The sequence below is a fragment of the Tamandua tetradactyla genome, chromosome 1 (genome assembly GCF_023851605.1).
Source record: "Tamandua tetradactyla isolate mTamTet1 chromosome 1, mTamTet1.pri, whole genome shotgun sequence".
Lineage (NCBI taxonomy): Eukaryota > Metazoa > Chordata > Mammalia > Pilosa > Myrmecophagidae > Tamandua > Tamandua tetradactyla.
Window position 1 is genome coordinate 95,829,641 of NC_135327.1, and position 23,832 is coordinate 95,853,472.

The window sequence follows — 23,832 nt, forward strand, 5'->3', positions numbered from 1 at the left end:
TATTAAATATAGTCCATCATCTACAAAACGTTCATTGTGTTATACAGTCCTACGCTTTACTTTTAATTTTTAGTCTAGTAACATATATGATCTAAAGTTTCCCTTTTTAACCATATATATATATAATTCAATGCTATTTATTACACTCACAATAATGTGCTACCATCACCACCATCCATTCCAAACCTTTACAATCACCCTAAATAGAAATTCTGTACAAACTAAAGATCAACTCCCCATTCTCTACCCCTAATCTATCACCCATTAACCTACATTCTAGATTTTAACTCCATGAGTTTGCTAATTATAATTAGTTCATACCAGTAAGATCATACAATATTTATCCCTTTCATGTCTGGCTTATTTCACTCAGCATAATGTCCTCAAAATCCATTCATGATGTCACAAACATCAGGACTTCGTTCCTTTTTATGGCTGAGTAATATTCCATTGGTTGTATATACCATATTTTGTTTATCCATTCATGAGTTGACAGACACTTGGGTTGCTTCCATCTCTTGGCAATTGTGAGTAATGCCACTATGAACAGCAGTGTACAAATATCTGTTCATGCCCCTGCTTTCAGTTCTTCTGGGTTTTTATCTAGTGGGATTGCCAGGTCACATGGTAATTCTATACTTACCTTCCTGAGAAATTGCCAAACAGTCTTCCACAGCAGCTGCATCATTTTACCTTGCCATCAGCAAAAGAATGAGTGTTACTATTTCTCCACATCCTCTCCAACACTGTAGTTTTCTGTTTTTTTACAATATCTATTCTAGTTGGTATGAAATGATATATCACAGTGGTTTTGACTTGCAATTCCCTAATAGCTAGTGATGTTGAGCATCTTTTCATATGCTTTTTAGGCATTTGTATATCCTCTTTGAAGAAATATTTATTCAAGTCTTTTGCCCAGTTTTTGATTGTGTTGTTTTTTTATTGTTGAGTTGTAGGATTACTTTATATATTCTGGATATTAAGCCCTTAAAGGATATGTAGTTTCCAATTATTTTCTCCCATTGGGTAGATTGTCTTTTCACTTTTATGCCAAAGTCCTTTGATGTGCAACTTTTTTTTCATTTTGAGGTTGCCCCATTTATCTATTTTTTCTTTTGTTGCTTGTGCTTTGGGTATAAATTCTAAGAAACTGTTCCCTAACATGGGATCCTGAAGATGCTTCTCTACATTTTCTTCTAGGAGTTTTATAGTCCTGGCTCTTATATGTAGGTCTTTGATCCATTGTGAGTTAATTTTTGTATACAATATGAAGTGGGATCCTCTTTTCTTCTTTTGCATATGGATATCCAATTTTCTCAGCACCCTTTGGTAAAATTGTTCTTCCCCAATTGAGGAGACCTGGCAGCCTTGTCAAAAGTCAATTGGCCATCCTCTCTAAGCCCAATACTGTAAATGAAATCATTGTCCTCCCCCCTACGTGCAACATGATATCCAGGGGTAAAAGTGTCCCTGGCAGCATGGGAGATGACTTCCAGGAATGAGTCCTTGGCACTGTGGGATCGACAATTCCATCCTGACCAAAAAGGGGAAAGAAGTGTAACTAACAAAGTATCAGTGACTGAGAGACTTCAAATACAGTCAAGAGGCTACTTTGGAGGTCACTGTCATGCAAGCTTCAGTTACACTTTGCTACCTATCATAACTTGCCAAATCCCAACCAAAATAATTCCAGCCAATCCTAAAGAACACCTAAGGGCAATATAGAAGATTCTACAAATTTCCACGCACTAGGATAACTTTCCAGAAACCTACAACCTCCAGATGGGTCTCTGAACCAGATAAGTCCTGAAACCTCAAGGGCCCAGCCTCTCCAGAACATTAGCTAGTTCCATCTCCCCACCCCATGTTACTGACAGCCCCTTCCAACATGAAAACATTAGAATGGCCAGGGCCCAAATACCTCTAAACAGTGGCTTAGAAAGATCAATGGTGATAGTGGAGTTATAGAGAGAAAGTAGGATTTAACAAATAAATATGATTGCTGAATCATTAAATTGATATTTCTTCTAGTCTCCAGTATCTTAGAGCAACTAGAAGTAAAAATTTTAAATTGTGGAATTGTAACCCATATCAAACTCTGAAATCTGTTCTACAATTAATTGTGTTGTGCTTTTAAATTTATTGCTTTTTTGTATACATATTATTTTCACCAAAAAAAAGTTGAGAAGAATCAATTGGGGTACAAGGTAGTTCAGTGGCAAAATTCTCTAGGCTCATAAGTACTTGGAATCTCAGGTAGGACATGAGATTTTGCTGGTTTGTCCAGAGTGATGCCCCAATGAATCCCAGAGTGATTCGATCAGTGAGTGGAAAAGTATCTGCAAAGCCCCCTTCGGGGAGTGGCGAGAACGGGGAGAAATTCAACTTCCCCAAGTTGAATTCTTGATATTCTCACAAGCAGTGTGGACAACCAAAGCTATAGGCAGAGCCCCCAGCCTTGGGGTTTGTTCATATGAAACATAACCCCGCAAAGGATAGGTCAAGTTTACTTAAAATTTTGGCCTAAGAGTCACCCCCAAGAGAGCCTCTTTTGTTGCTCAGATGTGGCCTCTCTCTCCAGCCAACACAACAGTCTCACCAACCTACCCCTCTCTACGTGGGACATGATTCCCAGGGGTGTGGACCTTCCTGGCAATGTGGGACAGAGATCTTGGAATGAACGGAGACTCAGCATCAAGGTATTGAGAAAAACCCTAGAATGATCTGAGACTTAGCATCAAGGGATTGAGAAAAACTTCTCGACCGAAAGGGGGAAGAGGGAAATGAGACAAAGTGTCAATGGCTGAGAGATTCCAAACAGAGTCAAGAGGTTATCCTGGAGGTTACTCTTATGCATCAAGTAGATATCACCTTGTTATTCAAGATGTTATGGAGAGGCTGGAGGGAACTGCCTGAAAATGTAGAGCTGTGTTCCAGTAGCCATGTTTCTTGAGGACTGAATAATGATACAGCTGTCACAATGTGACTGTGTGATTGTGAAAACCTTGTGTCTGATGCTCCTTTTATCCACCTTGTCAACAAAGGAGTAGAACATACGGAATAAAAATAAATAATAGGGGGAACAAATGTTAAAATAAATTTATTTTAAATGCTAGTGATCAATGACAGCGAGTGGTAAGGGGTATGGTATGTATAACTTTTTTTTCTCTGTTATTGTTTTATTTCTTTTTCTAAATCGATGCAAATGTTCTAAGAAATGATAAATATGCAACTAAGTGATGATATTGTGAATTACTGATTATGTATGTTGTTTTATTTTGCTTCTTCATTTTTTTAATTAATAAATAAATTTTTAAAAATTTTAGAGAAAAAAAATTCTCTAGGTTCTGCCATTCTCCAGTGTTATAAGTAAGTGGGATACGTCCTTTTTTTTGCTGGATCTCTGAGGAGGCTTTTTTCAGGGGATGTTGTGATGTTGATGATGTCCTCTCTAAAGTCTGTACTTTTGTTGATAGTACTGTACCAATGTTAATTTCTTAGTTTTGATAAATGCATTATAATAATATTCGATGAACCTGGATAACAGCATAAGGGAACATTCTGTACTATCTTTACAACTGTTCTGTAAATCTAAAATTCTTTCAAAATAAAAAGTTTTTTTAAATGACAGTACAAAGCATCATATGCCAAGGGGGAAAAAATAACTAAATCAAACATCTAGAGATTAAAAAACTATAATGTCTGAGATGAAAAGTACATTGATAAACAGCAGATTAGACATTGCAGAAGAAAGGATTTATGGATTAGAAGACATAGCAATAGAAACCATTTAATTAAACACTGAGAGAGAGAAAACCTAAAAGGAAAAGAACATCAGTGAACAGTGTGACAACTTCCAGAGGTCTAATATACATGTAACTGGAGTCGCTGATGGAGACAGAGGGGCAGAAAAGATGTTTAAAGAAATAATGGATGAAAATTTTCTAAATTTCATTGACCACAGATCCAAGAGTCAGCCACAGCTCCAAAAACATCAACTACAATTACAAGAAACATAATTAAAACTACACCAAGGCACATCATAATCTACTTGTTTAAAACCAGTAACATAGAGAAAAACAATCTTAAAATCAATCAGAGAATAAAAACACGTTATATACAGACAAACAACCGTAAGAATTGCAGCTGACTCCTTGTCAGAAACAATGTAAATTAGAAGATAGTGTGGCAACATCTTTAAAGAATCAAAATAAAACACGTTATATACAGACAAACAACCATAAGAATTGCAGCTGACTCCTTGTCAGAAACAATGTAAATTAGAAGATAGTGTGGCAACATCTTTAAAGAATCAAAATAAAAACTGTCAACTAGAATTCTATATCTAGCAAAAATAGCTTTCAAAATGAAACAAAAAAAAGACTTTTCAAACATAAAAAGCTGAAAGATATCATCACTAGCATACCTGAATGACAAGTATATATATATATATATATATTTTTTTTTTTTTTTTAACATGGGCAGGCACCAGGAATCAAACCCGGGTCCTCTGGCATGGCAGGCAACCACTCTTGCCTGCTGAGCCACTGTGGCCTGCCCACAAGTAATATTTTTAAAAGTCCTTCAGACGAAAGGATTGAAATCTGAGTCTATACATAGAAGTGAAAACACCAGAAATAGTACTATGGGAGTAAATATAAAAACTGTTATTAAGCACTTTTCTAAGTTCTAGCGCTCGAGGGCATTTTCTTTTCTTCTGTTTTCTCCTTCTCCTTCAAGAATATAGGCTCTAGAAAAAGTTACATATGCTTTCTCTTTGAATTCTTGGTTCTTAGGATTCCAAGGATATATGATAAATAATTGTTCACAAATCAGATCTCTCCTTGTCTTGAAGAAACTTATGGTCTAGAAATCAGTATTAAATGCTCAATAGTCAAGGCATTAGATTATGCTTTATTGTTCTGGAAGATGCCTACTGCCAAATATTCCTAACTATGTGACAAATACAGGTAAAATTTCACAAATTAAAAATAAGTTTTCCATTACCATAAACATATTTAAAAGCAAGGAGTTCTGAAGCTTATAATTCGTAATTGTACTCAGAGGGAATGAGTAGGGAGATTTGAGAGAGGAAAGGATTGGAAGGTTTCCAATGTCAAGCTTTTGATATCTCTAATATAAGAATAAAGAGGTAGATAGTCATACCTGTTGTGAGAGCTTGTGTGGTTGCATGTGTTGTGTGTGTGCATGTGTGTGTCAGGGATGTGATAAGTGGGATAGGCAGATTTTAGAGGTAAATCTCTCAACATCCCCTTCACAAAATATACCGAAGATTTATTTACACCGAATATACTTCTTGTTTGTGAACAATATTATGATGATATTAGGAATGTTCCATTTGAACATTTAACATCGAATGTGTCATGTGTACACAGATGATTTTTAGCATGCTACTTGATCTATATTTGGATTATCTAAGCACAAAAACCTGTACTCTCAGTCTTTTCCCTTGGACTCTCAGTTCTCCCTTTCCTTTTCATATTTTCTTCTCCTTCGCAATTGATGTGTCCATCAGTTCAAAAAGAAAGAACAAAATGTTTGAACCAAGAGCATTTTCTGTTCATTTTGGTTGTTCTACAACTCTCTTTCCCTCAGCTGACCACTGGAGACTCTGCTGTCATATATTTAAATTACCCTACACATTAACTGGGAATGGATTTATCATGGGACTTTCATAACAAAGAAGACCACAAGGAATAGTGTATTTTAAAAGCTCCTCTCCTGCAGGCAAGTGATAATCTTACTCTTTGGTAAGTCTCTGCTGTTAGTATTACATTCAGATGTTTTTGTAAGAAGAAAGTATTATGGATGAACATAAAGTTTTAGTATTTGTGATGATTGGATTGCATACCAGTAGTTAGACTTTTTCTATCTTTAATGCATTCTAACATCAGTTGTATTTAAAATTTCTGATTAGCTATGGTACTTGTACCAAATGGAAAAACAAATTGTAGGAAACTTAGTTCGTGTTTGAGTGAACTGTTTCACCCAGTCTTCCATCCAGAACGTAAATCAGTCTATTGCATTCTTAACTTCTCAGGACAGTGAGAATGGCATTTGGGGCACATGTGAAAAGCTAATCCAAGAGCTGGACCAAGGATTGAGAATCAAAAGCTCTTAAGTGACTAGAAAGGTTGGACCACAACAAAGAGATTGGCATGAGCAAGGCCACTGCAAAGAGCTCTGCAGGTCGTACACTGCAGAACTCATAGACTACAATGCAAATAGTGTCCTCTAGAATATGCAGTATAATCCTGCGCAAATTACATCGAACATAGTAGTTCCGAGTGAAAATGAAACAGAAATAGAAAACACAGCAGTGAGACTGAGCAATAAGGTCAGGAACTCAAGCAAAAACGCCCGGGCAAAAGAGTCAAAGCTAAGAATAAATTTTGGATGTGGGATGACAAATACAGGCATCTACAATAAGAAGAGAGCTCTTTGCCGTGTCCTAGTCTGCCATGGCTCTCCCTGTATTTTCCTTCGCAGAGTTTCTCTGATCCTGATTACCCAGCCCAGACAGTGGTCCTCCACACTCAGACCATTTTCCTCCGTGTCCTCTCAGGTCCCTATACTGGTCTTAACTCTACCAGCAGCACCCCGTATTTTGGGCTACACCACCATTCTTGCTTCCATTAGCACTTTCTAACCCTCCAGTGTGAATGTAAATCCCTAAAAATGGGCATGCCCCATGACCCAGCAATTCAGTTTCTAGGAATTTGCTCAGAGAAAATAGCCATTAGTATTACTAATAATAGCAATAATATGAAACAAAAGGGATGTCCAACACTAGGGAATTGTTTTAAGAAACTATATTAGTTATACAAAGAAGAATTAGGCAATCATTTAAAATGATTATGTGAACAAAATCTTAATAAGGTAGAGAGATGTTTAAGATGTGAGGGTAGGTTTAAAATCAGGTTACAAAACAGTACGACAAAAACCATTTTTTGAAGTCCATCTAGATATAAGGAAGAAGATTCGAACACCCAATATTAGCAATGCTTCTCTCTTAGTAATGGAATTGTTTTTAGTAACATTTATTGTGAAATTGGCTTTCTCCCAATTACAAAATAATATAGTATCATCGTTCAAAAATAAGAGAAAAACAACAACAACAACAAGAAAGTCCAAGGAAGATAATAAGAAGTAACCATAATCCTACAATCCAGAGAAAAACTATTAACATCTTGGAGTATATCCTTCTGATCTTCTCTAAAATTAAGAACAGCTTTTTCCTTGCTGTAAAACAATACATAATCACTGTTGAAAGGTTGAAAATGTAAACACTAAGAAAACATGTATTCAATGATTATTTTAATTCTTTTGCTTATTCCTATATCACAAATTTTCAACAATGAATATACATTTGCTTTTGTAATGAAAAATAAAAGTGCACTGATCATATTTCTGTATTTCCTTAGCTTCACCTGAATTACAGAAATTCAGAAAAGAAAGTCACTTGGTGTTAATGGCTATTAGGACTTAATATACAAACTCACCCCATTTCAGCTGGGTCTTTCTATACCTTCTATTGAATCCTAGCCTGGGCAACCGCATGAAGCATCCTGAGACCTAGAGATAAAAAGCCATGGAGCAGAAAGAGGGATCTGAGGCGAGTCAGGGACCAATGGCCCCAGAAACCACGACTCACAGTGGGCGAACTTAGATGGGAGTTGAACACCAATGCCAGGTGGGGTCCTAGTCATGTTGCCAAAAACCTGACCCTGTGCCACAGGAGGAAACCAGGCAATACGGCTTCCTGGTCCAGGTGGTGGTGTCAGAACTTCAATTTCTGCCTAGGGGACAGGGTAAGCCCCAATTCTAGGAAATCTGAGGTGCTAGACAAGGTAACCACGCAAGTCAGATAAAAATGAGTCAAGGCAGCATTCTGTCATGAGGGTTGTATGGGACACAGTGGTATCCTGGACTACTGGATACAGGACCTGGCTGGCTATGAAGACAGTTCATTCATTCATCCACGCATTCAGCAAGTATTTCTTAAGCTGCTAAAAGTATCAGACATTGTGCTAAATGCTAGAGACACACCGTGAAAATCTGTGGGTGTAAGAGAGATTTTTATCTGTTTGGCAATCACACTAATAAACACATGCAAAGAGACTGAGCAAGTGCTTCAAAGGTGAATAGGGGTGCTCTAGAGGACACCAAAGGCATGCAGTTTAGTTTGGGAAGGGGTTGCCAGGGAAGGCTTTTCCAAGGAAGTGATATTTAAGCAGAGACCAAAAGGCTGAGCAGGAGCTAGCCAGGTAAACAGTGGATGGGAAAGCATCCAGACAGAGGAGGCAGCTTGGGCGAGAAGTCTCAGGACACAGTGAGCAGAGACCACACAGGAGTCCACGGAGGGCTGTGACTGGTTATCACTGGTTACTCATCCCTGGGTCACAGAAGTCCAACGTAGCTCCTAACCCCACTGAAGAACAGCGGCTGTGGCTTAGCATGCAGCCTCCGCCTGGGCATGTCCATGGCCCCAGCTGTGAAGAACTGAGTCCACAGTCACATGATTTCCATGGATCCAAGGCACTTTTGCTTTCATGGGCTATTTCTCCCACTAGAAAAATATTTTAAATTATTTTTTTAATTAAATTGGTATAAAGACAACTATAATGCAGGCTTAATTATATTCATTTTTTCTTCTGATGTTCAAATAAATTTAACATTTCTAAAAGCATCATGGGCAGTATGAACTGTGCCCACTGTGTCTAATGGACCACTTAGCTCTGGACAAGGAAGGTGGAGGTAGAAGAAGCAAGGTGGGCCTAACCCATGATTCTAGTTTGCAAGTTGCAGGAATGCGATATACCAGAAATTTAAAAGGAGGAATTTATTAAGTTGCAAGTTTACAGTTCTAAGGCTGTGAAAATGCCCTAATTAAAGCAAGTCTATAAAAATGTCCAAATTAAGGCACCAACAAGAGGTTACCTTCACTTAAGATGGTGGATGAAGTTCAGGTTTTCTCTCTCTACTGGAAAGGCACATGGTGAACGTGGCGACATCTGCTGGCTTTTTCTCCAGTCTTCTTGTTTCATGAAGAATCCTGGGGGGGTGTTTTTCTTCTTCATCTCCAAAGGTCTCTGGCTGTGCGGGATCTCATGGTTCCCATGGCTCTCTCGTGGCTCTCCCCAAAATGCTGTCTCTTTTAAAGCATTCCAGTAAACTAATCAAGACACATCCGGAATGGGTGGGGCCACATCTCCATGGAGATAATCTAATCAAATACCCACCATGCAGCACTAAATTTAAAAGAAGCGCTGCCCCCGCAAGATTGGATTAGGATTAAGGCATGGCTTTTCTGTTACATAAATCCTTTCAAACCAGCACAGCCATCAACCCAAAGAAGTGAGTATAAAGAAATTTCTGGAAGCCCTGCAGGGCTGTCAGGAGATACATGGGACTTCTTAGAAATCTCTGTTGATCTTCAAACAAATAAAAGATAATCGCATCACATATTAGTGTTATCTGCTTACACTCATCTGGTGCTTTGTGCATTTTACATTTAGAAAGTATGCCTATACTCAACCTATCATTTCGGTTTGGAATGTATTATTCATCTCCTCACTGGGCTAACCAAAATTAAAGCAAGTGTTCAATTATCTAGTTCTCTTTGAGAGCCAAGGGCCATCTGGCAAGATTGAAGTCTAAAAGACAAGGGAGTCTGGGTTCATTATCCCCCATCAACCACTTACTAGTTGTGTGAACTTGGGCAAGTTGCTTAACCTTGCAGAGGCTCACAATATCATTGTACGGCCTAAGTGAAAAATTAGATCTAAAACATCAGTAAAACTCAAAAATGATTGAAGTTTCTTTTATGATATTTCAAACTTCATGAGGGCCAAAGCTTAGGATACTATTAAAATTGGAGTATCTCCTACAGCTGAATAGTATGTTTATATATGTGTAGGTGTAGGTGTTTGAGGAAAGAAAGGAAAAGTGGGATTAAAAATCTGTGTTAGTCAGTGTCCCTGGGAGAGTTGAGGCACAGACAGATGGGACGTGACTGTGTGGGCTTCCAGGAGACAAGTGTAAATCTACAATTAGGCATCTTGAAAGTAATAGTGTCCTCAGGTGTTGGCCACGTTGGAAATGGATTTTGGGTCTCCTATAATCTTTGGAGGCTTTCAACAGTTGCAGATGAAAATGAATTCTGAACTTTTCTGAGTAGATTTCATGAAGTATATCTGGTAAATTACCAATAAAACTTAACTGAGTTCATCTCATATCTGGGGACTCTTAAAGCCACTATCGTAAAACTCCACTGATGAAAGACTTTCTTATTGATTGCAATCATTATTGGCTCAGCCCGCCCAGCAAAAAGCAAATACGCATTACGCCCCTTGAGAAAACACATTTCAGAATCTCACCAATTTTATGAGACAGGTCTAAGAGATGAAAGCATTTGTTCCAAGTCCCATTGTGATTTTTTTCAGGAGGATCGCCTCAGCTAGGAAGATCTCTATAATATGGAAAATTCCAGAACAGCAGACTTCTACAATTCACGAGGCCTACCAGTAACCACGTGGGCTGATTAGAAAGATGTTCCCAATCCAAGAAGCCAAATTTACTATTTTATACTATATTAACATTCATATCCATTAACTCGGCATACAAACTACTGATCTGAAAATGAAATTAGTTCTATCTCCCGCCTAACGAAGAATTACAATTTATAAGGAAAGAAATGCTTATATTCAATTGCATAATAGAAAAAAAATCATTCTGTTTCCTTATTACAAAGATACCTAATTAACAAAGATTTTCATTTTCCCCTGATGCCCCAAGGAGGCAATCACTACTGTGAACACATAACTGTTCCTTAGGTGCATCAAATTTTGTATTTTGAGACAATGCCATAGAATGAGACAGACTATACATTTGGCATAGGGTTTTGAAAAGGAGAGGATAGAGAGACCTATTAGGTGGCAATTGTGTTCCTCAGAAACCAGCCAGGAAATTCTTTTGTCTGTCTGGATCTACTCCAACATTCTTTTATTCTACTTTTACACACACAAAAAAAAACTTCTTTAGAATTATCTGGATAATAAGTAAGATATTTTGTATTTTTCCTTATTTCTCTGGAAATTCTCATAGCACTTAAAAATGTTGTTAATAAAAATAAAAATAATATTTTAATTAAATGATACCACCCAGTATTGGTAAAGACGTGGCAAAATTAATACTCTATGTGTATTGCTGATTGCAGGGTACATTGATACCACCCTTTGGAAAATAACACAGTAATATATATCATTAACTGTTTAAATGTTTAAAACCCTTTGACTCAATGATCCTCTTTCTGAAACTATACATTGGTCCAAAACAGGGGAAAGCTATGTGTGAAAATGGTCATTGAGGTACCAATTATAATACTAAAAAGCTGAAGATGGCATAAACATTAAAAATTGGAGCATTTCCGAAGAAGTAAAACTATCACTGTTTGCAGAAGATATGATACTATACGTCGAAAACCCAGAAAAATCCACAACAAAACTACTAGAGCTAATAAATGAGTACAGCAAAGTAGCAGGTTACAAGATCAACATTCAAAAATCTGTAGCATTTCTATACACTAGTAATGAACAAGCTGAGGGGGAAATCAAGAAACGAATCCCATTTACAATTGCAACTAAAAGAATAAAATACCTAGGAATAAATTTAACTAAAGAGACAAAAAACCTATATAAAGAAAACTACAAAAAACTGCTAAAAGAAATCACAGAAGACCTAAACAGATGGAAGGGCATACCGTGTTCATGGATTGGAAGACTAAATATAGTTAAGATGTCAATCCTACCTAAATTGATTTACAGATTCAATGCAATACCAATCAAAATCCCAACAACTTATTTTTCAGAAATAGAAAAACCAATAAGCAAATTTATCTGGAAGGGCAGGGTGCCCCGAATTGCTAAAAACATCTTGAGGAAAAAAAACGAAGCTGGAGGTCTCGCGCTGCCTGACTTTAAGGCATATTATGAAGCCACAGTGGTCAAAACAGCATGGTATTGGCATAAAGATAGATATATCGACCAATGGAATCGAATAGAGTGCTCAGATATAGACCCTCTCATCTATGGACATTTGATCTTTGATAAGGCAGTCAAGCCAACTCACCTGGGACAGAGCAGTCTCTTCAATAAATGGTGCCTAGAGAACTGGATATCCATATGCAAAAGAATGAAAGAAGACCCATCTCTCACACCCTATACAAAAGTTAACTCAAAATGGATCAAAGATCTAAACATTAGGTCTAAGACCATAAAACAGTTAGAGGAAAATGTTGGGAGATATCTTATGGATCTTACAACTGGAGGCGGTTTTATGGACCTTAAACCTAAAGCAAGAGCACTGAAGAAGGAAATAAATAAATGGGAACTCCTCAAAATTAAACACTTTTGTGCATCAAAGAACTTCATCAAGAAAGTAGAAAGACAGCCTTCACAATGGGAGACAATATTTGGAAATGATATATCAGATAAAGGTCTAGTATCCAGAATTTATAAAGAGATTGTTCATCTCAACAACAAAAAGACAGCCAACCCAATTACAAAATGGGAAAAAGACTTGAACAGACACCTCTCAGAAGAGGAAATACGGATGGCCAAGAGGCACATGAAGAGATGCTCAATGTCCCTGGCCATTAGAGAAATGCAAATCAAAACCACAATGAGATATCATCTCACACCCACCAGAATGGCCATTATCAACAAAACAGAAAATGACAAGTGCTGGAGAGGATGCGGAGAAAGAGGCACACTTATCCACTGTTGGTGGGAATGTCAAAGGGTGCAACCACTGTGGAAGGCAGTTTGGCGGTTCCTCAAAAAGCTGAATATAGAATTGCCATACGACCCAGCAATACCATTGCTAGGTATCTACTCAAAGGACTTAAGGGCAAAGACACAAACGGACATTTGCACACCAATGTTTATAGCAGCATTATTTACAATTGCAAAGAGATGGAAACAGCCAAAATCTCCATCAACAGAAGAGTGGCTAAACAAACTGTGGTATATACATACGATGGAATATTATGCAGCTTTAAGACAAGATAAACTTATGAACCATGTAATAACATGGATGGACCTAGAGAATATTATGCTGAGTGAATCCAGCCAAAAACTAAAGGACAAATACTGTATGGTCCCACTGATGTGAACGGACATTCGAGAATAAACTTGAAATATGTCATTGGTAACAGAGTTCAGCAGGAGTTAGAAACAGGGTAAGACAATGGGTAATTGAAGCTGAAGGGATACAGACTGTGCAACAGGACTAGATACAAAAACTCAAAAATGGACAGCACAATAATACCTAATTGTAAAGTAATCATGTTAAAACACTGAATGAAGCTGCATCTGAGCTATAGGTTTTTGTTTTGTTTTGTGTTGTTTTGTTTTGATTTTACTATTATTACTTTTATTTTTTTCTCTATATTAACATTCTATATCTTTTTCGGTTATGTTGCTAGTTCTTCTAAACCAATGCAAATGTACTAAGAAATGATGATCATGCATCTATGTGATGATGTTAAGAATTAATGATTGCATGTGTAGAATGGTATGATCTCTAAATGTTGGGTTAATTTCTTTTTTTCCGTTAATTAAAAAAAAAAAAAAAAAGAGAAGGGATAATTGGAGATGAAGGGATACAGACTGTACAACGGGACTGGATATAAAAACTCAGAAATGGACAGCACAATACTACCCAATTGTAATGCAATTATGTTAAAACACTGAATGAAGCTGCATGTGAGGTATAGGTTTTTTGTTTTTGTCTTTTTTGTTTTTTTTTCTTTCTATTATTGTTTTAATTCTTATTCTGTTGTCTTTTTATTTCTTTTTCTAAATCGATGCAAATGTACTAAGAAATGATGAATATGCAACTATGTGATGTTATTAAGAATTACTGATTGTACATGTAGATTGGAATGATTTCTAATTGTTTTGTTAATTCTTTTTTTAATTAATAAAAAAAAAAAAAAATTGGAGCATTTCCTTACCTGTAAGCAAGAAATTCAGATGCATACCTAACAACTTTTGAGAGATATCAAAGAGGCCTCCTTACTCCATCTGCTATGATAGTCTTAAATATTACCAAATACGGTTAGAAACTATATAACTAGGAGTCTCCTGGTCAAATACAGACTTTTGAAAAAAAAAAAAAAGCAGAAAACAAAAGGCAAGATGGGGGACATAAATTCAGCTATATCAGTATTAGTTAACTAAATACTCCAATTAAAAGTTAGAGATTATCAAGGTGCATGGGTTGTTCAGTGGTAGAATGCACATCTGTAACGCAGGAGACCCGGGCTGGATCTCCATGCACCACGACCCCGCCACCCCCACAAAAAATAGATAGAGATTATCAACTTGATAGTCTTAAAATGACTGAACCATATGCCATATGCAGGTGACACACTTTAAATAAAGGGCCCAAAGAGGTTGGAAATAAAAGGATGCATAAAAGACACTACCATGCAAATGTTAACCATAAGAAAGCTGCTGTGGCTATATTATCAGACAAAGTAGACATCAAGACAAGAAATATCACCAGCGATAAAGAGAAACAATGCATAATGATAAAGGATCAATTCATCAGGAATATGTAACAATATTAAATTGACACATACCTTTTAGCATAAACCTCAAAAATACACAAAGCAAAAATTGATAGAACTAAAAGGAGAAGTAAATAAATCCACAATCATAGTTGGATAACTTAATAAATGTGGGTCCTTGAGTCATGATATATCACTAATAGTTAAGCTCACAATCATCTCTGAGATGGTTTGCAAGCTGTCCCTGAAGAAATGGAACACAGGGAAAGTCCCCTTTCGTGGAGGTAAAGGACAGGTGTTTGATTGACATGGCAATGGGAAAGGTTGGTGAGGAATTGTGTAACTGAGAAATCAGGATTTATGAGATGATTTGATTGCTGAATCATTATATAGATATTCTTTTTTGCTCTCTGGTATATTGGAGTAGACTCAGGGAAATACCCGAAATACCTAAATTGTAATCCAGCTGCCATGTTCTCTGATAATGACTGTATAGCCTTTATCTTCTGCCCCTGTGATTGTAAAAACTTTGTGACTAACTCATGATCACTAAAGACAGACCTAATGTTTATTAATGAAGGGTCTTGGGTCAGCCCCGAGCTAACCCACCCCAAGTCCAAACTTATCTTGGTAACTGAGACTGGATCTAACTAAAGTGGGCCCACCTGACGTGTGCAGTAAGCTTAGGCTTTAACATACAAGTCAACTATACCTCATTTTGCCATTTTCTTGCACACATTCGTGACTGAGCATGTAATCCATCTGCTCATGCTCAATAACTAACCTCTAATTACATCACTGTGCTCATTATCATAAACCCTGCCCATCTTTTTTTCTAATAAAACTATCAGAATTACTGCAGTTCAGGGAGACAGATTTTGGGCCGCTAGACCACCTGCTCTCCTACTACGCACCTAGTAATCAATTCTCTCTCTTTGAAACCTCGTGTCTCAGGAATTGGTTATCAAGTGAATCGGGCAAAAGAAGCCATGGCCTTTGTCCGGTAACAATTGGGGGAGCAGGATATTTCTAGAGCCATATGGGAGAGAAAGTCAAAAAGAAGAATAGACAGCAGGAAAAGGAATAGTGGGGAAATTTGAAAGGAACAAGAAAGAGTATGAACTCAGTTTGAATCCCTACTTTAACACTCATTGAGCTCTTGGACAAGTCATTAAATGCTCTAATATTCAGTTCTGACACCTGTAAAAATGGAGAAAATAGTACCTACCTTATGGTTTGATACAGAAGTTAAACATACAATATATGTGAAAATGTCAGCATGTAGTGGGTGCTCAGTATACTATCTCCCTTTTTTTTTACATCACCTCCTAAAAGTGACCCAAGTTTTCTGCAAAGAACCAAGAAATGAACTGGACAGGGATCCCAGGAGCCAAGTCATTCTAGAAGAAAGAAAAATAGCCCACCTAGTCCTAAGAAGGTATTGAGAATTTCAAAACAAACTGGCCTCCAGGAGTTTCTCCTGGTTATTATTCCCTTTGGTAAATGAAAATAGTTCCATGTATATCTTATTCACCTTCATTAGAGTCTGTGCTACTGTTCTCATGCATGTGCTGTTTCAAGGAATTAAAACTATCTCAAGAAAAAAGTGATCAAATTACAGCTAGAAATATGAATGAAGCTGATCTGGGTAGGACTAAGGTAAATCAGAATACAGGGTAAAGGATGATATGACCCATATTTTCAAACCAACCTCTGCGTGAGACTAAAGGGAGAGATGTTTATTTGGTGCAAAATTTACATTTTGGATAGCACATTATCTAATTTAATTGGTATGTTCAGTTTACTTGAACACCACAATTACAAGGAATCTTGAATAGGGCGTGAGATTTTTTCACTTTGGACAGGTTAGTGTGATGCCCCAATATACCCCAGAGTAATTTGGGCAGAGAATAAAAAAGCGTTTGCGAAGTCCCCTTGGGGTACTGGGGAGAAAGGAGGAAATATTCAACATTCCTATCTGGGGAATTCCTGATATTCTCACAAGCAGTGGAGACAACCAATTCAACAGGCTGAGCCCTCAATCTTGGGGCTTAGCCCAGTGAAGCTTATTCTTACAAAGGATAGGCTATGCTTAGTAATAATTATGCCTGAGAGTCACCCCCTGAGAACTTCTCAGATGCGGCCTCTCTCTCTAAGGCAACTTGACGGGTGAATTCACTGCCCTCCACCCCCACCTCATCCCCACCTATGTAAGACGTGACTCCCAGGGGTGTAAATCTCCCTCACAATGTGGGGACCTGACTCCAGGGCATGAGCTGGGACCTGGCATCAAGGGAATGAGAAAACCTTTTTAACCAGAAAGGGGAAGAGAGAAATGAGGCAAAATAGTCTTAGTGGCTGAGAAACTTCAGAGTCGAGAAGTTATCCTGGAGGTTATTCTTATACATTATACAGAGATCTCTTTTTAGTTTATGGTATAATGGGCTGGCTAGAGGGACGTATTTGAAATTGTCGAACTGTGTTTCAATAGCCTTGATTCTGGAAGAAGACTGTTTAACTGTACAGCTTTTACAATGTGACTGTGTGATTGTGAAAACCCTGTGTCTGATGCTCCTTTTATCCACAGTATGGACAGAAGAGTTAAAAAGAAAAAAGGATTAAAAAATAAATAAATAACAGGGAAGGTAAAACCTGAGTAGGGTGAAATACTGTGGGTCAATGAGAGGGAGGGGAAAAGGAAGGTATGAGTTCTTTTTCTTCTTTTACTTTTTATTTCTTTTTTTCTGGAGTGATGCAAATGTTCTAAAAATACTCACTGTTAGGAAGGTACAAGTAGGGCGGGCCACGGTGGCTCAGCAGGCAAGAATGCTTGCCTGCCATGCTAGAGGACCTGGGTTCGATTCCCAGTGCCTGCCCATGTAAAAAAAAAAAAAAGAATGCACAACTATATGATGATATTGTGAGCCACTGATAGTCTAATATGGTTGAACCATATGGATATTTCTCAACAAAAGTATATATTTTTTAAGTCTCAAGAAATTTACTAAAATTTTAAAGCTACCCAGACCCTTAAGAGGTGATCAATTTATTGACTGACTCCCAGGCAGAATAAGACCTCACATGAAATTTCTCTGAGAGATATATCCTTTTCTTTGAAATTTCCAGAGAGGGCTAAATTCCCTTCTTCTTCCTTGAAAGTACAATTTCAGAGCCTCCTTTCTTACAATCAAGGAGCTCTTCCTATCTTAACTAAATAGCAATGAAACAAGGAAGAGTCCTATAAAGCTGAAAGAGACTTACAAGGAGCTCTAGAGGTTCTGGGGAGGGAGAGCCTTCACGTGCTTTGGGAAACAAGGAAAAAATTCTTAGAGACATGGCACTTGTTCTTGACCAAAAAGAATGGACAGGGTTTTGACCTAGTAGGGAGGAGCCTGCAAATGAATCAAGGCTGGATAGGGAAATGTAGAACCTGCTGAGGAAGAACAGGCGATAGATGGTGAGACAATAGGGAGAACAGTGGGGAGGAGACAGAAGAAAAAGTGACACCATATTGTGGAGGTCCACACAATAGGAAAAAAAAACTGTTGGCTTTATTTGGTGGGTAATGAGGAGCCATTGGAGAGTTTTGCAGATATACAAGGTCAGAGCTGAATTTTAGGAAGAATAACCTCACAGAGCGATTTGGGGATAGAGTGGGGATTACTAGTGAAAAAAAAATCAGTTAGGAAGCTCTTTCAATCATTCAGGTCAGAGCAGTGTGAGGCCCAAATGGATAGAAAGCATTCTAATTCACCTTTATGGGCAGGGCCTGCCTGGCTCTGCACAAATATTTCTTTAATCAGAGTTGCTGTTGAGCTACAAGGATTTGACCATAAAAAGTGAAAGAGAGGAATCAAAAGAGATAATGCAATCAGAATAATTAATTATAGAGAGCTATAGCTCAAGCTCATTTCAAGTCTCTGGCTCAATCACTACTTGGAAAGGAACCCTAAATACATGTCCAAACTGACGGTGGATAACACTGTGTCTTTGTTATTTGTGGGAAATCACATTTGCTTTGTCCTATTATGCCAAGAGAGACCAAATAAGAGGAATCCGGGACATGCATTTTAGGTTCAGTCACAACAGCCAATGCTGTTGAAGGTGGGTTTTGAACCAGGCACTGTTAGGCACTTTATTTGAATCATTTAATTTTCTAAACTACTCTATAAAGCAGTATTTAATTTTAATTTTTAATTTGCCAAACTACTGTATAGGGTAGTATTTAATTTTCTAATCTCTATTAATAGAGAGCTACTATTCTCCTTTTACAGATATGGAAACTGACAGCTAAGTCTCAAAGCCCCGACTTGAGCATGAGCCTGCATGGGCCACACTTGAAATCTGAATCACAACTGCTTGGTGAGACGCCCTCCTCTGCAAATTACTTAAAACCAAATGCCAAGTTGTCAGAAATGACTCTATCTTTCCTATGACTGGTGGTTCAAAATTAGAACTTTCCCTTCATAAGTTCTGTTCTGAGAAGGTAAAGAAGTGACGTTTCTTTCTGAAGGAAGACTTGGTGGGTGAGAACATGCCCTGCCTCACTTGGAGTGTCAGGCCAAGGCAGATGTGTCTCAATTTGGGTTTTTGTTGCAAACAACAGATGAGAACTGACAAGTAAACAAGAGGGTGGGGTGTGTATGCAAATCTTCTTGGGAAGGAGGAACATGACTCCCAGGGATGAGCGGGCCCTGGCATCACAGGATTGAGAAAGCCTTCTTGACAAAAAGGGGGAAAAGAAATGAAACAAAATTAAGTCTCAGGGGCTGAGAGATTTCAAATACAGTGGAAAGGTCATTCTAGTGGTTATTCTTATGCATTATATAGATATCCCTTTTTAGTTTCTAGTGTAGTAGAATAACTAGAAGGAAATATCTGAAACTGTTGAACAGCAATCCAGTGCCCTTGGTTATTGATGGTGAGTGTACAACTGTACCGCTTTTATGATGTGACCGTGTGATTGTGAAAACCTTGTGATTCACACCTCCTTTATCCGGTGTATGGTCAGTTGAGTAAGAAAATATAAATAAATAAATAAATAATAAGAGGGAATAAAGAGTATGGGATGTTTTGGGTGTTCTTTTTTATTTTCACTTTTGGACTAATGAAAATGTTCTAAAGTTGATTGTGATGGTGAATACTTAACCATATGACGATACTGTGAGCCATCCACTGTATACTTTGATTATACAGTATGTCAATAAAATTACATTTAAAAATTTTTAAAATAAAAACGAAGTAACAAGGGGTTAAGGTAAAATCCAGAAAAGCTGAAGAACCAGGATTTAGGAGTGGTTCAAGGTCTAAACAGGTACTACTTAGGGAGTCTCTGTTGGGAGGAACCATTAGCCGCCATCTTTGGCTTAAGAGGCTCCATTGAAGATTCTGGGTCCCAACAGAGAACATCTGATTGGCCAGGCTTGGGTCACGCGACCATTACCTAACTAGGGAAAGGCAGCACGTCCCCACCAAAACGGTGCTACATGCAGAGAAGGGAGATTCGCAGACAATTACGGTGGGCGCCCATTCCGTTAACGGAAGCAGGAGTTTCCTGAACTGCAAACGGACCCAGGTATATATGCAGGAGTACACCCAAGCCTAGCAATACTACACAAGCAGTTGAAAAAATGATTTTCCCCGCTGCTCTAGCAGCTCTAGATAAAGTTATAATCATACGTTAAAGTATCATTAGGCAAGTAGCACGTGAAATCAACTAGGAACATTTCATTTTAAACTTTGCTGATTTTTCAAATTTGCTTTGCATTCTTGGTAATGATTTCTTGCTCTATTTTTAGGCCTCCTCAGATAAAGTACCATCATACATGATGTTAGCTCCATTAGACATGAAGTAAGCATTATTTATGGTTATAATTAGGGTTATGAAGCATGTAAAAGCAGGAAAGAAAATTATCTCCACAGACCTTTCCAAAGCTTTTAAAGTTGGGGTTTAATTTCTGAGACTTGCTTTCTTCTGGCAAGGGGGTGAAGAGTGTTGGTGCCAAGCTAGTCACTGACTAAGAGGTCCCTTATTCACAGGAAGAATTACACAGAAGTACTTGGGTATTTTCGGGATTCCAACCTTAGAAAAATGGGACCCTGGTTGAACTCAACCTTCTTTGACAATTTGAGTAGGAGGCCTCTCCTATCTGGATTTTAACCTTATGGAAAGGTCGGGTAGGTTGGGTATGTTAAACTGGAATTAAAGGATTACTCAGGGCATGGACCAGATGGCAGATGACTAAGAAAAGACTCAACTAGATTAGTGCAAATCTGCACTTTATCAGCATGTGAAACATACGTTGATACTTATGTAAAACCACTGTTGTAGGAGAGGAGTGCTTCCTCTGGTTTTTTTTTTTTCCAAATTGGCTGAACCTTCCTCTATATTGACAAGCATGGTACAAAGATGTGTAGGGGAAAGTTACATTGCAATGGAGGTGGGAACACAGGAAAAAAGAAAAATAGAGGGAAAAAATGAAATGAATTTTAGGGTCCCAAACAATGAAGTCATAGTAAGGCATTAACAATTACATGAAGCGTCAATAAACACAAATTTTAAGGTTAAAATTTTCTTAAGATGCATAACTTCATTTTATCTCAAATTTTTCAATGACATAATCATAAAAAATTATACTATACTTGAATCAATCATGATATTCATTTAGTGCTGCTTTTTAACAGTCTCGAAATAAAACTTTTCTCTGCCCTTAGGCAGGTTCCACTGGTCATAATGAAGATAGATGTGGGATGCTGTTACCGTTGACAAATATGGTTCCTATTGGCTGAGAGGCTGGGGAAAGATAGTAAGGAATAGCAGGGGCATGGTGGGGGGGAGTCAGTCATATCTTAAATGTTCCTCCTTTACACCCCTGACACTTGCCTGATGATGCCAACTAGAGGGCATTTCTCCAACTTTTACAGATATTTCTTTTGACCAACTCATTCAATGGGTCTCCCTGAAGGACTCTAGGGACCCCCTGGACTACGGTATTTGAGACAAAGAAATTTTCCTTTGTCCTTGATTTACATCTAGAGATCATAGCTAACAATGGTTTACATCTATGAGTTAAGTAGGTATTATTTTCATCCCTACCTTGCAATGAGAAAACGTAGGCTGAGAGAAGTAAAATAGTTTAATGAAGTTGCATATCTACTTATTGATAAAGCTAGAATTTGTACTCAGTGGTTTGATTCCAGAACCCAGTCTTAACTGTCATTCTTCACTTCTTGTAGCTAACTAAAATCTCCGTAACTAGAAAGTATGGACAAGTTATTCACCAGAAACTAGAACTCCAGTACTTTCTGAGTGTGGGGGCCAAAATGTATACTATCTTTGACGTGAAGAAACCCCAAGCCTAAAAGTAACATGAAAACTGGTTCAGACCTGGTAAACTGTATAGGGCCTGACCAAATACAGCCATGAAATAACATAGCACATAGGTGACTCCTATGTAAGAAGAGATGCAAGGATGTAATCTCACGGACCTAAGAGATAGGAGAAATCGCACCCAAACAATTACAGATACCAGAGAAATTTGAATTTGAAAATTAATTTGAGGGACCTTCAAAATAAGTGTTTAAAATGTTTCAAGAGATGAAGGAATATAATTCATAAAATAAAGAAACAAGAATGGAAAGATTGGAAAAAGAAACGAGTAAATATTGCATATATAAACAAATATTGTCACTGAAATAAAAAAATAAACTGAATAAACAAGTTAAACAATAACAAAGGAGAATTAGAGAAATCACTAATAGCATAAAATAAAGAGCTAAGTTTGGAAAATATGTGAAAAAAGTTGAGGCATGAAAAAAGGGATTGAAAAGTTCTGTAAAGAAACAAAGAATGGTAGAAAGTAAATTTTCAAAGCTATCCTGACTCAGAATTTTCCACATATGGAGAGGAAAATAAAAGCTTTCTCAGAATGAAAAAGTATAACAATTTGTAATCAGGATAAATAAAAGCAATTGTACAATCAGACCCATGCAAGTTAAAGCTTGCATCCATTGGGGACAAATGTAAAACTCTCAAATGATGTCAGAGACAGATTATCAACTCAGAACAACAATCAAATTTACCACAGGCTTCTCACTTCTCATTAATAATAATAGATGCCAAAGTAATATGGAATAAAATCTTTCAAGTGGCTTAGGAAAAATAATTGCCAACCAAGAAGTTTATGTCCTGCTAAAATGCCTTGGTTCACTAAACCTTCATTTCTTCCTGGGCATACAGGATGGTTACATTTCCCAACTTTCTTTGAGGCCGTGTGATTGGATTTCTGCCCAACACAATGTCAGTAGAAGTGCTGTGCACCCCTTCTAGCTCTGCCCGGATGCTCTCCCTGGAAAACACTCAAGTGTATCAAAACCATGAAAAGGAAGGGGTAACATCCCTGAGTCTCTGCTTGGAGTGAAACCATGCAGGAAAGCCACCCGGTCCATATTAGACAGGAGTATGTAGGAAGATTTCATTTCAGTTGTGTTGTGCCACAAAGATTGAACAATGAAGTTGATGGAGAGGAAAAGGGAGGGGTACTAGGCACAATGGCCATTGTCCAGAATGATCCAAATCTTGAGCCAGCAGCTAGAGAGTGGTTTTTTTTAGTGTTTTTATTGATAAAACAACATGCAAACATACAAACATTCTTAATACAAACATTTCATACATGGTATACAATCAGTGGCTCACAATATCATCACGTAGTTGTGTATTCATCACCATGATCATTCTTTTGAACATTTGCATCACTCCAGAAAAAGAAAGAAAAAAGAAAAAACTCATACATACCATACCCCTCACCCCTCCCTCTCATTGACCACTAGTATTTATTTTAACCTCTGTCCCCCCTGCAATTTGTTCATTTTTTATCCATAAGTGCTTTTATCCTGTCAATACACCAGTTAAACAGTCATTCAAGAATGGCGGCGAAACATGACCACAGATCCTTTCTGAAAGACTTACTAAAGGATATACTTCAGCAGAAGGACTTAGATCCAGAAGAAAGGTGTGGGAAGCAAGAAGCAACTGTGAGCAAAGATATCAGCAGTATGTGATAGTAAACCTAAACAAGTATGACTTTAAATATAATAAAATAGAAAGAAGATAATTGATTAAAATGTAGAAAATTGAAGAGGGGAATGTAAAAGGAAGTTTAAGCATGCCTCGTTTCTTGTGTTAGTCAAGAGTTGGATTAAAATATTGATTATTCTTAGACTTTGTTAGCAAAAAG

The 23,832-nt window shown here is 37.6% G+C and overlaps 1 long non-coding RNA gene across 1 annotated transcript; it reads left to right on the plus strand.

The window, feature by feature from the left end:
• The first annotated feature begins 467 nt into the window (after nucleotides 1–467).
• LOC143685315 (uncharacterized) lies at nucleotides 468–23,614 on the plus strand. Its single transcript, XR_013176566.1, has 3 exons — nucleotides 468–527; nucleotides 18,871–18,958; nucleotides 23,504–23,614. It is a non-coding gene; the product is annotated as an uncharacterized LOC143685315 (long non-coding RNA).
• Nucleotides 23,615–23,832: the final 218 nt, after the last annotated feature.